The 17,313-nt window shown below is 43.3% G+C and overlaps 1 protein-coding gene across 1 annotated transcript in view; it reads left to right on the top strand.

The window, feature by feature from the left end:
* The window catches only part of Fbn1 (fibrillin 1), a 198,915-nt gene that overhangs the window by 67,082 nt on the left and 114,520 nt on the right, over nt 1-17,313 (top strand). The window lies entirely within an intron of this gene.

The raw sequence follows: 17,313 nt of genomic DNA, 5'->3' as shown, positions 1-17,313 counted from the left end.
AAATACTGTGTCTGTGTCTTGAGCACTGTATTCCTCAACTGCGTATAAGGATGTGTAAATAAAAATTATAAATTTTATAATTTCAGGCTTCCCTCTAACATCAGCCTACTGTTCAACAGGTCACTCAAACTTACTTCTTTTATCTAAATGTGGCACCCAGAGACCCACTGAATAACGTTCACATAGCGAAGGTGTTCAAAGGAGCCCCCACCACATTCCGTTGCTGTCATTAGTGTGTGCAGCTGTTTCTGCTCTTCACGACCTCTCCTTACTGCCCATGTTTTCCATCATGCCGATGCTAGTGGGCGTGGGATGATGGCTTACTTAAGATTTCCTGTTTTCCTAATGACCAGAGGTCTTGGACACCTTTTCATGTGCTTATTCATAACTATTATTTGGTTGAGTATGTACATTACTTTTGTTGATCTTTAAAATTCAGTTTTCTTATTGAATTTTTACGGTTTATTGGCATTGATGGAAGCCCTGTGTTGGACATGAATATTTTTCACACTCTGAGATGTATTTCTGTTTGTTGCTCTTAATATAAATACTTCTTAAATTTTAAAATGGTTACTTTACTTTTTGACAGTTTCATACATATATAGTATATTTTAATTGTTTACAACCCCTGTAACAATCTGTTCTCAGCCCCGTTCCTCTTCTACTGGAACCCTGCTCAGCGTGTTCGCTCCTGCGTCCAGTTCTTTGTGTGCCTGAATGCGTGCATCTGTATGTGCTCATGTGCAGTGCATGTGTGTGCATGTGTGGTGTGTGTGTATGTGTGCAGTGTGTATGTAAGTATAGTGCGTGTGCATGTGTGGTGTGTACGTCTTTAGTGTGTGTTTGTGTGTGTGTGTGTGTGTGTGTGTGTGTGTGTGAGAGAGAGAGAGAGAGAGAGAGAGAGAGAGACGCTGAGCTTAGTACTGTTTGCATGACCATACATGGGTATTATTTATTGGATAATGGGCTACAGTCCTGAGGAAAGTGACACCTCCTCCCCAGCGACCATTAACTGCCATCAGCTCCTCAGGGAAGTCCTCCAGCTTCACTGTGTTGTTTGTTTGTTTGTTTGTTTGTTTTGTTTTGTTTTGCCTTCCAGGTGCCTCTACATTTCCTTATTTATAAAATCCTGCTTCATTTTTCAACTTGTGAAAATAATTCTTTTGGAGGCAGTTTTACCTGGAGTCAATTGCCTTAATAAATCTATAGAGAAATATCACATTAACAATTCCTTTTCCATTCTGTATATATGGAATTTCATATTGCTTATTTAAAGGCTCTTCGATTTTTTTCTCAGAAATTTTAAGGCATAATTCTTGACATTTTTCTAAACTCTATCTGTATAAATTTTATTGCTATTGATATCACTGGAAGTAGAATGTTAATTCAAACTTTTTATTGTTAGCATATAGAAATGATTGATTTTTAAATACTTTAAATATGTGGGTGCCTGTGGAGCCCGTTAGTTACAAGTCCCCCTGGAGCTAGAAATAAATGTGTTAGTGAGCTGCCTGCTGTGGGTGCTGGGAAGTGAATTCAGGTCCTCTGCAATAATGCTGCGTGTTCTTAACCTTCTAAGCCATCTCTCCAGCCTCCACATTTGGATTTTATATTGCTACTCAACCATTATAATTCTCTAAGTATCAGTTGTTTCTCTTGGTTCCTAGCCTTCCTGACAGATGCAGACAAACCTTCCTGGGCCTCCAACTGTGAATTTATAGATTGAGAGGTTTGAACAGAGAAGGACTCTCAAATTCCTTCCAAATCTTGTGTCAGTGATCTTAAGCACATGTGCCAAGGTGACTGAATTCATGCTTCCTTTTTTTGTAAACATAAGACGTTTTCTATTGCAACAGTCACAAATAAAAGTAAATGTGCTTTACCAAAGTTAGCACAACACAGAAAGATCAGTCAGTGTATAAGAATTATTCCATGTTTGATGTCTGGAAGAAGTAGGAGGGATCCTTGTTCAACCTTACAGTGGGAAATCTGATTAAAACACAATTAACTGTGCTTAAACTGCGAGGAAACAAGTAGGTGTCTGTATTATGAAATTCAAGTTGACACAGAATACTGAAAGGATTCTGGCCAATGTGCAATGATGTCATTCTCCTTTACATTCTGTTTCATTTACTGAGACACTGGGAGCATCCCCCTCACTGCCGTACAAGCAATGGAATGGAGCAGATGCTGAATCACTGTGTTGTCCAAGCCTCTGGGGCCTGTGCACCCAGCCTTCAGCATGTGTGAGTGTGACCTTGCTCCTGCTGCAGGCTCTGCACTGATGGGTGGAACTCTTGACAGCCTCCCGAGAAAGTGACTAGGATCTGACAATGTACAGAACACACGAATAACACATTCTTCTGGTAATAGAACAGAATTCTGTTTTACCCAGTGTAGGGGAGTCAATACTCCCTTTCTCATCCCTTCCAATAAGATTTAAAATACTCAGCCGCCCTCTTTCTGACTCGAATACAGACTAGCTATTACATGTCACCATTATCCATCTTAATCAAAGAGCAGACACTGGCAGAGTCCACACTGAGCATACACAAGGCCCTGGGGTTGCTCCTCAGCACAAGCAAGCAAAATACAAACCTTGTTTCTCTAGAAATTTATCAAAAAAATTAGGATTTTGAAGAGAAATACCCAGATGCCATTCTTTTGTCTGGGTTACCTGGTCAATGTAAGACACATTTTTGATTTAACATAACATTAGCATTTTTATCTTGGTACAGAAATGTGAAGATATAAAATTATAAAGTAGAAAGCACTCTCTTTTTTTTCAATTTAATGAATTGAACTTAATTAAATGATAAAGATACTGTATTTCTTTTATTCTTGCCTTTTCTGCAAGACATTTTATATGATAGGACTTGCTATTCATTTAGTAATAAGATCATTATGATAGACCTTTTAATTTTTATTTAAATATTTCTATTATTAATATTTCATTTTTTATGCACAGGTGTTTTGCTTACATGTATGTCTGTGTACCACATGTGTGCTTGCTGCATATGGAGGCCAAGAGAGGGCATCAGATACCGTGGAACTGGAGTTACAGATGGAAGCCTTCATGTGGGTGCTGGGAACTGAACCTAGGTTTTCTGAAAAAGCAGCCAGTGCTCTTAAGCACTGAGCCATCTCTCCGGGCCCAGACTGTTTTATTTTTATCGATAACACTGCATTGTATATTGTGCTAACAGGATCCATTAATGTTAGGGCAAACATGGCTCAAAATGTCTCCAGTGCTTCTTCCTAGCAATGGAAAAAAATCATCAAAAGTAATTTCCTGTTTTCTAATTTACTGTTATTTGAATGTTCTAGAAGGGCCTTGTTTATTTTTAACTAAGAGGCTTTATATATAAGACTTTCCAACTCTAAGAATTGTAGGTTCATTTCGCCCTCGGGAGTTTTTCACATCCCTATTTATTATATGTAGTGTGCCTACAGCATGCCAGGGCATGTGCTTGAGTTCAGGGAGGAAAGCCAGTGAGAGACAGCTGTGGGCTCACTTCATCACCCCACTGAAATCTGCTCAGTGGGGAACGTGCTACCCCCAATAAAACATTACTGTGTGACGTAATGATTCTGTGCCTCTCACCTGGAAGGGTGACTGAGTTGCGTATGCAGAGACCTCAGCCTGGTCCTTGGTACATGGGAAGTGTCACAGGCCTTGTGCCATTCATCACAGTCAGTGTTGGACAGCCTGGCCACAAGGCACGATGGCTCACCTAGGCAATCTCTGAGAAGTCTCTGCCACACCTGCAGCTACTCTGCACAGGATTCTAAATGCCAATGACCAGAAATTTGTCAAGCTAAGTTTCTTTAGGGACTTTGTGAGTGCATTTCTAGCTTTAACATAAGGGCTAGTGAGAGTTAGGGTTTGTTTTGTAGTTGAGTAACTATTATTTTTATTTTGTAGATACTTATTTTACAGCCATGTGAAGGTCAGTTAGACTTAATTATTTTTATGCTACTAGTAGATAGTAAGCATTTGAGGGGAAACAAATTAAAAACGAGGGAAAAAAAAGTATATCCTGGGTCATCTGACCAGTTCAGATGAACGCACGGAGTCAGAAAAGCATCTCTCCCATGCTGTCCCAGCAAATCACCCTTCAAACCCCTCCATCTTTGTATTCAGGTAGGCTCTGTGACCCATCAGATGATCCCAGTGAGCTTGCCTTATTGCCCTGCTTGCCCAGGATGCTGCCCAGCCATGAACTGTGTTCCATAAGTAACCTTCTCAGATGATCACTGAGCGGCAGGGTGGAGCTGGCATCTGTGATGAGGAGGAGGATGGGATGGAGAGTTTCAGGCTCCACAGGGAAGCAGTTCCTGTAGTTCTGCATGCTGCCTCCCAGGCCAAACATTATTGCCTTCCCCTAGAATTTCCAGACCACCCACCGATACACTACAGCATATAAAAGGATCCAGATGCTTAGAGAGAGTAAGGGCAAGTATAGAGCGAGCATAGCACTCTCCCACTGGCCTCTCTAGATTGGGAGCACTATTAATATAGCTGGCGTCCTAGAGAAGCCAAATGCCATCTCACAGTTCCCCTTCCTGACTATTCTTTAAAAGAAAAATATCAGGATTAATATGTATCATGAAGTATATGCATTTTAAGAATATAAGAATATGCTTGATTATAAGCTCTCTCTCTCTCTCTCTCTCTCTCTCTCTCTCTCTCTCTCTCTCTAATAGTCCTTTGCTAACAGAAGAGAAATGGATTATCTGATATGCATACACATTAACCTCTGTTGACAAGAGGTGGAGAGAAAGAGCAGAGAGTGTCATTTGCATGAGAGACAGCTGAAGAGAAAGGGGCATCATATATATAGGAGAATGTCACAAGGAAAGAGTATCAAATCCCCGTGGAGAGTGCATTTGCCGCCTAGGAGAAGACAGATGTCTAAATATAGACAGCATACAGTGTAAGGCCCACTTTCTTGGAAATTAAAAAATGTTTCATTTTATACATGTTTTAGGAATGAGTAGGTAGTTGGATCTTAAGCCACTTGGCAACTTCACCATGGTTTAACTAGTGGAATATGGTTTTGAAATAGTTCGTTCAAGACCGACTTTACAGATGCCGCCTCCTTACTCTCCCCCAGGATAGCAGGTTTATGGGAAGTAATTAATTCTCCTCACAAGACACTCATTCATTAATTTATGTATCATAAGCCCTTCATTTCTCTCATCATCCTTTTTAGTGTTGTCCCCCAGTCCAAGGTCACCACAGAACCTTATTGCTAAAGTATTTCTTCCAAATTACATTTCTCTTTAGAATGGAACCATGAGAAAAGCAGGAGGCAGCCTGGGCGATGGCTCCTTGTGTAACATGCTTCCTGCTCAAACCTTCTGAGCTGAACCCCCACAAAAACCAGGCACTGTAGCTCTTGTCTAAGTGTAGTGCATCACTGTGGGGAGTGGGAAGGCAGAGAGAATGCCTGGAGGTTTGGGTCAGCTAGCCTGGTACACACAGAAGCGAACACGGGAGACCCTGTTCCAAACAAGGTAAATGGCCAACACCCAAGGTTGTCTTCTGCCTTCCGAAGCCACCATGACATATCCATACCTACATTCACAGGGTAGTAATGGAGGAGGAAGAGAAAGAAGAAGAGGAGGAGGAGGGAAAGAGCTAGTTACCTGATGTTTTTGTTTGTTTGTAAAGTATTTTCAGTGCCTAAAATGGCTCATGGCAAACAGCAGAAGTGCAAGACTCAGACCATCTGACCCATGAGTGCTTAGCCCTAAACATGGCCTTTATGCTGTTTCCTCGATGTTCATTGTAGAAGAAGGGGCAGAATGATCGTCATAGCTGGAAGGGAAAGAGAAATGCCCTTCTTCTGGGCAAGACAGCCATTGCATCAGGAATGCACAGTACTGGATCTGCAAAGGAATGGGCCCGTCCGCAGTCAGGTGTGAATGGGGAAGGGTTTGGGGGGGGGCTACCCCTGCTGCTGAACCATTTTCTACTGATGGAGCCAGTGTACAAAGGAGTTTGTACCCATGTGCGACTCCACCAGGCTCCTATGGATCATTCCAATCCATAAATTCACACAGAGGACCCTGGTTAGAGCAAGTGGGTCATAAAACAAAACCAAAGTCGTGGGTGTAGGAAAAGTAGAGGAGGGAGGGAGAGAAGAGAGATGAGAGGTTGGATCGGGGAGCGAGCAGACTGCGTTGACATGTATGAAACTGTCAAGGACTAACTGTAAAAAAAGAAAGAAAGAAAACAAACCAGAAATGTCTGGTTCATAACAAATTCTTGCTGAGAACACGAGGAATCAATGCTTTCTGGGTCCACCCACATTTGTCCTTTCATTTGTCTGTCCCTTGAGTTTTTACTGAGAGTCTTGTTTGTGCTGTAAACTGTAAAGCTAGGTGTTTGAGTTTAAATGTTTCGGTAAAATCTCCAGTTTCCATGACAGGGTGAAGTGGGAACTTCAGAGTTCTTTGGAAAGTCAGTTGTGTTGATGGTGTTTTTCTGGGACAAACAGGTGAAGGAATGTTTCGCTGAAGCAGACACAGGAGAGAGGATGTTCTACTACAGCAAGCACGTGAGAGGCTCTTTGCTAATCACAGGCATGTATCGGTTTGCCTTACATTGCATAGTTGAGCTCTATTTGTCGGGACTCCTTAGAGAGAACGGCACCAAAAAATTTCTGGTGGCGTGCTTTGGATTTTTGCTGTGTCTGTAGACTTGGCAGAGTGATGTCAACTGAGACAGCTGCACGTGCAAGACATGCTGAGCAAGGCTCATGGAGACATGTGATGTTCAGAGGGCATATAAAAAGGACTCAACGGACAGTGATGGAGGCTGAGGTAGACTTCCTTATAGAGCTAGCTGTGCAATGTTTCACTGAGAGAGGCACAGCGGAGAACAACTCCTGGTGTTCCTCCTGGTCCCTCCTGCTGACTCCTGCCTGGCTGTCTCTGCTGGATCTGCCACCTCTGCTGATTCATGTTTGCTATCCCAGCTCTACCGAACTGGACTGCTGGTGTGTCCGTGAAGACTTTGCGAGTGATCGAGCAGCCACTGCTAATCTGTGAACTGAACTACCGATTTCCAGATAACACAGAAGGGAGTTGCTCCAAAGAAGCTTTCTAATCAAGTCCACTTTCACCCTGTCATGCAGGCATAACCCCACATACACAATATGGTTGAAAAGCAATAGAAAAGTCATTCAGCATTGAACTCTGACCTCCACACACTGCATGCACATGTCCCACCCCCAACACAATAAAAAAAAATGAAGCACAAGCAGTTAGATAAGAAGAGAGACTAGGGTTCACCACAAACAGATTTACTCTTTTCTAGTTAATGCTATTTTGAGCTAGGTTTCTTCCTTTTTTATTTTTTAGACAGGGTTTCTTCTCTGTGTAATAGTTCTGGCTATCCTGGAACTGACTTTGTAGGACCAGACTAACCTCTAACTCACAGAGAGATCCACTTGCCTCTATCTCCTGAATGCTGGGATTAAAGGTATAAAAAAAACAAAACAAAACTCCAATCTCTCAAAAATATGTATTTAAGCAATACTATAAATGTCCATCTGTGGTGTTTTGAATGAGAACTGACCCCATGGTCTTATGTGTTTGAATGCTTGGTTATGGGGAATGGCACTCCTTGGAAGGGGTGGGGAAAGTATGGCCTTATTGGAGTAGGCGTGGCCTTGTTGAAGGAAGTGTGTAGTGAGAGTGGGCTTTTAGGTTTCTAGGGCTCAAGCCAGGGCCAGCAGCTCCTCTTGTTCATACTGCCTGTGGATCCAGATGGAATTCTCAGTTATTTCTCCAGCACCGTGTCTACCTGTGCCCCTCCCCACTTGCTCCTCACCATAAAGATAAAGCGACTGAACCTCTGAAACTGTAGGCCAATGCTGCTCCAATGCTTTCTTTTCCTAAGAGTTGCCATGGTCATGGTGTCTGTCTCTTCACAGCCGAGAGCACAGAGCTGATGGCTCTGCCTGGTAACCTGGCTTTATTCAAGCCATGCAGTTGTGTGCAAGCCGGCATACATACCTGTGCTTAAGTAGCGTTGTGTGGCAGCATCGCCACACTGCCATCTGTACAAGTAGCAGAAGCTCATCCTTGAGGATGGAAGTGGTTTGGTTTAAAAGATATTCTTCTATTTTAGATAAGTCCATGCCATCTTATTGATGGCAGAATGTGATAGTTCTATCCTAGCACAAAGAGCTAATCCATTTGTAGGCATCTGATGTTGGTTCAGTTACTATTTTTATCATATAACATTTAGCAAAACAACAATAACACAACAACAACAACAAACACTTTAGGTCATCCTGTTGCATTTCAACATGCATTGTTTTCCTGAAGTAGGCATGTCACATACAGTAACACACACTATCTGTGGCCCACTGTCTGTAAAAATTACCCAGGGTGGCATAACCTTGCTGTTTATACCTGTGCAGGGGAAATTTATGGACACCTGATTCATTGTCCCCTTTTAGGGGGATCCTGCAGCATTCTAGTAAACCAGAGTTATTAGAGGCCACATGCTTGTTGGTAGGAACCTGGCTTGAATTCACTGTCCATCTAGTCTACTCTTGCCCAGAATGTGGTCCATCAGTTCCCAGAATCATCATCACATGGCTGTCAGTAAAGACATGACTCCTGTATCCCAGGGAAGCCAGAACTATTGGGGGTCCAGTTGAGCAATTCAAACCTTCTGTATACTTGGACTGAGAAGCCTCAAGACTGGCCCCTGGGAAAGCCTCTTGCCAGATCTCTTGTGGATCTAGCATTGTTTCCAGAATGATCTGCCTTCCTGTTTCTCTTCCAAGAGTGCATTGTATTGACTAGATAACTGCTCCTAGGTGAGCTTCGAAGATGGATGAAAATGTTATCAGAAGCTGAACCTCTCATTTAGAGAGAAAACTTTCCTCCCTAGGATTAAGACTAAAAAAATTCTCACCAAAAGGTTGTCAACTTAGGAGGTCAGTTAGGAATTGTTGAAAAAGTCTACAAGAGAAATGTGATGCTTTGGTTGATACTGAATGTATTTAACTTGTTTTTATTTCCATGAAAAAAATCATGGACGGAATGGACGGGTAGTCATGACGTGGTTCCCTGTTAAGCCAGAAGAGCTATGCAGAGGTGGACTAGAGGGGAGTGGAGAATTTTCAGAATGCTATCTATATTTCTTGGTCTTTGGCTCCCATGAAAGTACTACCTACTCATAGAATTTAGGATGGTACAATAATTTTAGCATTGGCATACACTGTAGGTGAATTCCTCGTGGGTAACTTCTTTGATTTGGTCCAATGTTCTAGAATTATCATCTTCCCACCAAACAGGAGGTAGTGAACACTGCTGAGGGTCAGAGCTAGGAAGCCAGAGTCTACTGATCCAGCTCATTTGCAGGAAATCACTAGTTGTATGCAAAACACAAACCATCATGTTTGGCAGCTACAATCCTGGTACTTCTCCCTGACAAACTACTCTGCACTAGGGTTTTGGGTGATCTTGGGAAAAAAAATCACTGAATTCTTTCCAGACATAGTTCTCTAGGCTGTGGGCACCCCCTGTCCTTCCGCTGCTGTCTGTTGTGAACACATTGTATTAAGTAACCCTCAAAGCAGCTCTGGGAGTGGGCAGTGGGTGCCTTTCCACCTTGTTGGGATGAAGAGATGCCGTCAGGAGAGTGACATGGTTTAAGAAGGCTCGCACAAGAGCAGGATGTCTAGCTTACTGAGGTTTTTCCACTGTGAAATGCAGAACATGACCTTTAGGGCTTCTTCCAGAATTACAGTCTTAGTTACAGATATCTGGGAGTCAGCAATGTCCCATGCCCTTTACAGAAATTCCAAAGAAATGGAAGCACAAAGCCTTGAAGTTAGGAAATTGCATTGTATTAGAACAGCATCCTACAGAGACTAGGAAATACATACAGATCTCACATGCTAAAGTATACAAATATACCAGAGTTTATATCACATAGCACACATTCTATACTTAGCTACCAAGAGGCTTGGAAGTCTCCATTTCCCCCAGAATGTCATTTGCCTATTTAACCTGTCTCCTAATAATAATGGTGGCTTTTGTTTTGGTTTTGAGACAGGGTAACAGAGCCCCCTGGCTGTCCTGAACTCACACTAGACCAGGTTGATTTCCAAATCACAGAGATCTGCCTGCCTCTGCCTCCTGAGTGCTGTGATTAAAGGCATGTACCACCATACCTGACCCTAATAGTGACTTTGGATTGAACATCCATGAAACTCTTGCTCACTGACAGTACCTTTGGTGGGGAAAAAAAGGCCCCCAAATAAAATTCACTGTTATATCCCTGTGTGGCCCTTGGAACTGCCATACATGGAATGACTGGCAGCTGCTATATATGACTGCACCTAACCCCTGTGACACCTTCTGAGGAAAGTGCTGTTTGACTCAGGTGGCAGAGGTGGGTCATGAAGGAGGAGACTGTACTGTTCTATATGCTTCCATTCCTTTCTTCTCTTCCTGCTTGAGAGGACATGGGCATGAAAGAAGAAAACTTAGCTGGTCGCAGTAGATCTCCAAGGCAGTTTTAGTTTCCTGCAGGGACAGTTTGAGTCACCTTAGCGAATCCATCTCTCTGCATTCCAGCTCCAACACTTACCTTCAGTATTAGGATAGTAAGTAGAGATAGATGTACTTTGTTCTTACAGGGAAAGGAGACTGAAAACATCTACTGGGCATTCTAAACGTTCTGATAGCCTTTGTCTGTAAAAGGAGGCTTTATGGGGAGAGCATCCATTGGTGCTCCCCCTTCGGTAGATGCTGTTCCTTATTTCCTGATGCTTAGATATGAAATTTCCCCTATGATCTTCATTTGCTGTTCTATTATTGTTTCATCCCTGTCTCCATTGCCAGAGTCAATCCATTCTGTCCTTGAAGGCTGCAGAGCCCTCCTGGCAGCAGAAACTCGGCATTTACTCGGTTGATCTGGGAAGCCAGGGGAATTCGCTTTTTTTCCTTCTTCACATGGACACAGTGAGGTACGCAGCCTGGCTGCCTTGGCAGAATTCACACAGATTGTAAAATTGTGCTTTGCTTGGGACTCTGGCTGTGCTCAGAGTCTGTCGGCTTGTCCTCCGCCTGTGTCCTCGGCAGGCCTTTCGCTGGAGGCAGACTCTTCTAATGAGAGTTCTTGGGTTTCAGTCTGGGGGAGCCCAGCCTCTAGCAGCCAGACCTTCTGGAGTGCTCTCTGCTCCTGCTCAAAAGTGCCCAGAGCCTGGAGGACAGGGTCCTGCTCCCTTTCGAAGGGGAGCTCAGAATTCCTCAAAACAATATATTTGTGACTACAATTTGTTAAGAAAAGAACAGAACAAGGCTGTCTCTTGTGGAAGAAGTACATGCCAGAGAGAGAGAGAGAGAGACAGAGAGAGAGAGAGAGAGAGAGAGAGAGAGAGAGAGAGAGAGAGAGAGAGATTGAGAGAGAGAGAGAGAGCGATATGGAGCTGGTGTGAAATACCCAGCCCTCCACTGATTCTCCTGGAGAATCTCACCACATTTGGTGTTTCCATTAACTTGAAGCAGATAGCAGGCTTAGGTTCCTTACACTCAGGGGGGCATGCGTTGGTTCGGCATGGTGAGGTGTTTTTATCTACCTGTTTCAGAAAAGGTAACATTGCTTGTTTCAGAAAAGGTGTGGATGTTAATATCCCTCAAACAGCTGCCTCTGGAGAAATTGCGCCACTGAGATTTCTTGACAAGGATGTTGTACTAGTTCCTTTGCTCACTGCTATGGAGAAATACTTGAGGAAAGGAACTAAAAGAAGGAACAGTTTATATAATAAACAGTTCGAGGTGCAGCTCGTCACAAGGGAGGGTGCTGTGGCCCTGAGTGCTCTAGCTACTGCAGAACACTGAGGTGCTGGTCACATTGCGTCAACAGCCAAGACGCAGAGAGGCAAGCGCTGGTACTTAGACAGCATTCTCCTTTTGAGTCTGCCTGGCACCCCAGCCCTTGGGGACCCAGCTCATATCCAGGGAGGATTTTCTTTGTTCAGTAAAACCTTTCTAAAGGTAGTCTCGTAGCCACAGTCTGAAGTGTGTTTCCATGATGTCTGAATCCAGTCAGCTTGACAATGAAGTTGTCAATTGCCCATGCACCCCTGAATACCCACGGACTGCTCTGAGACTCACTGTTTCATCACAGAGGCAGAGTCCCCTGACAACTGTGTGTCTCCTGCATTACCCCAAGGAAGCACATGGCATGAACTAGCTTCTGGGATACAGACTCAGCTTCTCACCCTGAGGCTCTGCTGCTTTGAATACAGAGCTGATATCCCCCCCCATTAAACCTTCTCTTTGAAGCGGATGAGCTGTACCACTCCTCTATTTATGGTTTTGTATTAGCATATACTGTAGCCAGGTATTTTCCTGGGTTATTTGATTGGCTTTTTTGGGGGGGGGGGTTGTTTGTTTATTTTTTGTTTTTACCTTTTCATAATGCTACTCAACTTCTTAGGTAGAGAATATCTGAAGCAATAGTCAGTGTGCCAGAGAAGCCTTCACTTTAACAAAAATCATTTCATACGTTGCCTAACTGGGCTGTGAGATGATGTTAGCTGCTTTCTATTGCTCTTTATCACACTGAAGGGAGTATCTGTTCAAGAAGGGTTCCCCCCCTCGGCTTGATATATAGCTAATAATTTAAGTGTTTCTTCTGGGAATTACTAAGACCTCATATTAAGTCCTATGCTAATAACATTGAAGTTGATGTTCAGAATGGTTCCCACGTATCAATGGCTCTTTACCTCCTGAACTTCCTTGTTCAGATAAACTGAGAGAAGAACAGGAAATAGTTGAAGGAATAGAAAATCTGTGAACAGGGGAGTCTGTGGTGTAAGATCAAAGATGTAACAGCTCTTGTGGAGCAGGAGTTCAAGAAGGGTATGAGGTGCTAATTATTATTTGCACCCAACTTGATTAAGAGTTCTCTTTTAGAGGTTACCAAATTTAAGTGGCTTAGACACTACAGGAGAAGCCTAAGCCTTCAGACTGCGGAACCTTAATTTTGGCAAACTAGGTTCTCGCTGGTGACTTGAGTATATTTTAAATGTACTATCTTAATTGAGGACTGCGTGTTCTCTTTAAATGAAAATCAGCAAGTACATACATATCAAAGGGGAGCAAGTAGGGGGGGATGGGGCTTCTAGAAACAGTGCAGCCCCTGGCTGGGAGAGAGACTTCAGGAGAACCCAGTCACCTTGTGTCTTCTCTTTACCCTTCACCTACTTCTTGTCCCTTCTTGTCCCCAACCTGGACCTATCTTTCCCAGTCTCTTCAATGAATTCTTGGTGTGAACACCATTAGCTCAGCTCTGTCGGTGACACACCCATCGCGCTGACGGAATCCTGGCTGGAATGGTGATCACTCAGCTGTGCTATAGACAAACCCTGCTGGCTGACCTGGGTTAAACCTGGATTTCTTGACGCCATCTCTGGTGTGTGCCAAGGTGAAAAAAAAAATAAACCACCTCTGTTGCCCCTTCCCTTGCTCCTCTGGAGGGGAAACAAGTTGCCACCTGGCAGGAGAGTTTCATCGGGCTCACATCCAAAGTAGTAACATGAGTTAGTGAGAATAGTCCTGGGCAGGGAAGCAAGAAACTCAACTTCAGTGTCGGCTCGGACTTTCAATAGCCATGTTGACCTTGGGCAAATCATTTCACTGCTCAGCTTCAGGTTTTTCTTCTGTAGGGATAATTTGGGCCAGATGTTCCCCGTGGGGCTTTCTGATCCTGAAAGCGAGGGATTCATTTAAGGTTAGCAAACTCTTGAATGAATAGATATTTGTATTTTGCACACTGGCTATTCTTTCTGTGTGACCCCTGCCTCTTCCTACAGAGCATGGCTAGGTCTGTATGGTCTCCTAGTCTGTGTACAGCTCCCCACCCCACCCCACAGTCTTGGCTTAATTGTCTCAGAGCCTTTCCTTCTCAACAGTCCACACTAAAGAGGAGCATCTTACCGACTGTAGGATGGGGCTGGTGACTCTGCCTACCCATTTCTCTCTCGGTGGTCCACACTGAGTCACACTGTTGTCTGCTTCTCCTTGGAGAATACTTATTCAGGCTTCATTGGAAACCTTGTGCTTGAGAAAAGGTGTCTTATGTGCCACGACCTTTCTAAACCAGGACAGTCCGAGAAGGAACATCTATGATATCCACTTGTCCCTCTAGTGACCAAGCAGCATGTTGTTGGTAGTGGGAGGGCTGCGTGCCAGTCACATCCATCCATCCACAGCCTAAGCACTGCCCTGGGTGAACTGAGGTGTTAGTTCTGAGGTGAAGGTCTCATGGAACATGGTTTTAGAGGGTCTGAGTCTGTGCCGAGCCAGCACTCTTCCATGTATTTTAAATCCAGCCTCTCAGGGGGAATTTAGCTCACATACTTCTGACTAACTTGTACATCACTCATCAAAGAGAGCTGTCTAATAAACATTGTCCCTGCCTGTGAGAACTTACCTGCTCATATTTGGCCAGCATTAGCTGGCCTTTGTATCTGATGTAACTGAAGCTCCCCTTTCAGTCCCTTGCTCTAGTCACGCTTCACAGTGGCTTCACCTTACGAATGGATGGCAATCGAAAGGGAGTCACAGAGGTTTCTTCTGGAGCATCCTAGAAAGACAGGTGTCGTCTCTCACGCTTACCGCACTCCCCTTGGTTTCCCATCTTAAGGGATGGAATTGTGTACTGATGTGCTCCCTGCGAGGAGAACTATGTTCACAGATGACACATCACCCTCTACCATTGCATTGAGCAAAACTGTCTTACAGATAGAAGGAAACTGTAGGTGAGACATGTTAGAACTTTACAAAGCTGTTAAATGTAGAAATTTTTACACTCCAGATCTGAGAATGGTATACCTAGCACAAAGCTCCCTCCAGAAACCTTCATTAAACATGTAGGAGGCAAAAGCTTGTTTACCTTTGTACTTAGGCACACTGGGGACATTCAGTTCTGATAACCTGCTGGGTTGGAGACTTAACTAACTCGTCTAATTAACTTCACATGAACTCGTCTATGGAATGTGTGTACTTGTTGGTAGTTGTAAATGGACCAAATGGATGCACAAACTAATTCTGCACCCTGTTAGTAATATATGTTTGATTCAGCAAACATGTATTGACTGTCACTTGTTCCTGTCAGTAGGAGGATAAGAGTCCAGAAATGGACAAGAGACTTCCTCTCTTTCTGGGGAATTTGGTACCCAGGATGCTGTGACCTATTGTCTGGTGTTACAGCTCTGGACGTAGGTGCATGTGTACAGTATAACATGGAAGCTAAGAAAATGAAAGATTCAGCTCCCTTGAGCATCAGATCGAGCAAGTTGTAATGTAATGTTTAAATTTCGTCTTGAAGGATAAAAAGGATTTGGAAGAGAGAAGGGAATTCTGGAATGAGGCAAGCCAGATATATTCAGAGGTGATATAAACAATGCCCATGCCAGCCTGTGCTGGCCTGGGTAGCTGCGCTGTGTGGTCGTGGCTGAGGGAGTTTGTAGGTGTAGATTATCACTCTAGAGGCTGTGACTGAGTTATGTTCCTCAGTAACAAGCAACCCGGTTGGCAGAGATTTTGCGGTGTGGCATTTCAGTCTTGGAGCAAGGAGAAAACACGAGAGAAGGGGAATGGAGAGTCCAGGCTTACAGATACAGTACAGGAATTTTGTACATCCTTATTGCTTACCATGTTTCAGTAGGTTATGCCACATACCTCTTAATCTGACTTTATATTAGAGCAGTATGTTAGTTAAGGCCGGTTCTGATATCTCAGAGAACAATCAAGTGATATGTCTAAGGCAAAGGATTCTATTTATAGTATGATGGCATGCAAGAGCAAGACCTACATTTACTATTTCAGTACATTGTCTCATGTAATTCTTACAGATATCCCACTGCCATCCTTATTTAAGAAAACCTGTGATCAGGGAGGAAAGGGTTTGCCCACAGTCACATAGGTACAAAAGGTGTTTCTACCTCTGGCAGCACACAGATGTGCCTGTGTGTGTTGCTTATGTTTTTTGTTTGCGTGTATGTTTCTTACTACTTTTGTTTGTTTTACAGTACATGATCCAACATCAAAATATGCTTCATATGTTAGAAATAAACTAATAATAAGATAAACCCGCTTAAGCTCTAAAGTGTTAGGGGGTGCACTTGGGTTTCTCCACTGCATCCCCAGTGACACCTCCCACCCCCCATCACATGTTTCAACGCAAACCTTTTTTAGATGGCATCCAAAGTGATTCTGTGTTCTTATGGCTCAAGATCAATACATCTAATACAGCAAAATTGGGACAATGTACACTTCATAAAAACAACATCTGTCACTACACTAAGGGTTTAGGTGTAGCTGAACATGTGACTGAGCTGCCGCACTTACATAAAGCATTGCTGGTTTTCATTCCTGGTACTTACTCTCTACATAACCTTGGGCAAATTCTTCAGGGTAACTCCCGAGCCTCAGTTTCCTCTTTTGTAAACCTGGGTAAGTCTCCCTCGACAGATGATGAGAGTTAAGTGAGCAGCCAATGCTATGAACATAAGTGTCCATTTGAGTCTCCTTCTTCTCTGCTGCTTTCCAATTCTAAAGTGAGAGGATCCAAAATTTGTCTTATACACAAACATTGGAAGCACAAACAGCTCATAATTATGGCATTTCCTGTCTTGAAGGCCTCGGGAATTCTCTCCAGTCAGGCTTGTCATCAGAAGGTCTTCAGAGATCTGGATGAAGCTTTCAAATTAATAACAACATCTGGGATTGAAGGGGATTTGGCCTTCTCACACTCTGAGTGAAGAGAAGATATGGAGAGAAAATCCAACAGCTTCTTCACACACACACACACACACACACACACACACACACACACGAACGCACCACACACACTCACACACACCACCATAGCTAAGAGTTTGGTTTTTGTGAGTTTGTTTCATGAGCTATCTGTGCTTATGTGAGGTATCTGTCACCCTATTTAATGACTAAATATTTCTCCATGTTCCTGCAAATGGTAACGGGTACCTTTTGGTACCATGACTTCCCAGTAGGTGGATGTCTGAAGACATTTACATAGTCATTTGTTTTCTTCTTAATCCAGTCTTGCTGATGTACAGTTTGAGTGTGGGCACTGAGGAATAGTTCCAGTGCTTCAGTATTTTAGAATATACTCTGTATCTGTTTATGTTTTTATGATTGGTTGGCATTAAGTTACATGCACAATATTTGGAAACCCAATGACTTTAAAAAAAAAAAAACTTTCAACTGAGGCCAGTATATAGGTATATCACATTCAAATATCTA

This window comes from Apodemus sylvaticus, chromosome 5 (assembly GCF_947179515.1).
Source record: "Apodemus sylvaticus chromosome 5, mApoSyl1.1, whole genome shotgun sequence".
Classification (NCBI taxonomy): domain Eukaryota; kingdom Metazoa; phylum Chordata; class Mammalia; order Rodentia; family Muridae; genus Apodemus; species Apodemus sylvaticus.
Note: the sequence above shows the minus strand (reverse complement) of the source record. Positions and strands in the feature narration are given on the sequence as shown.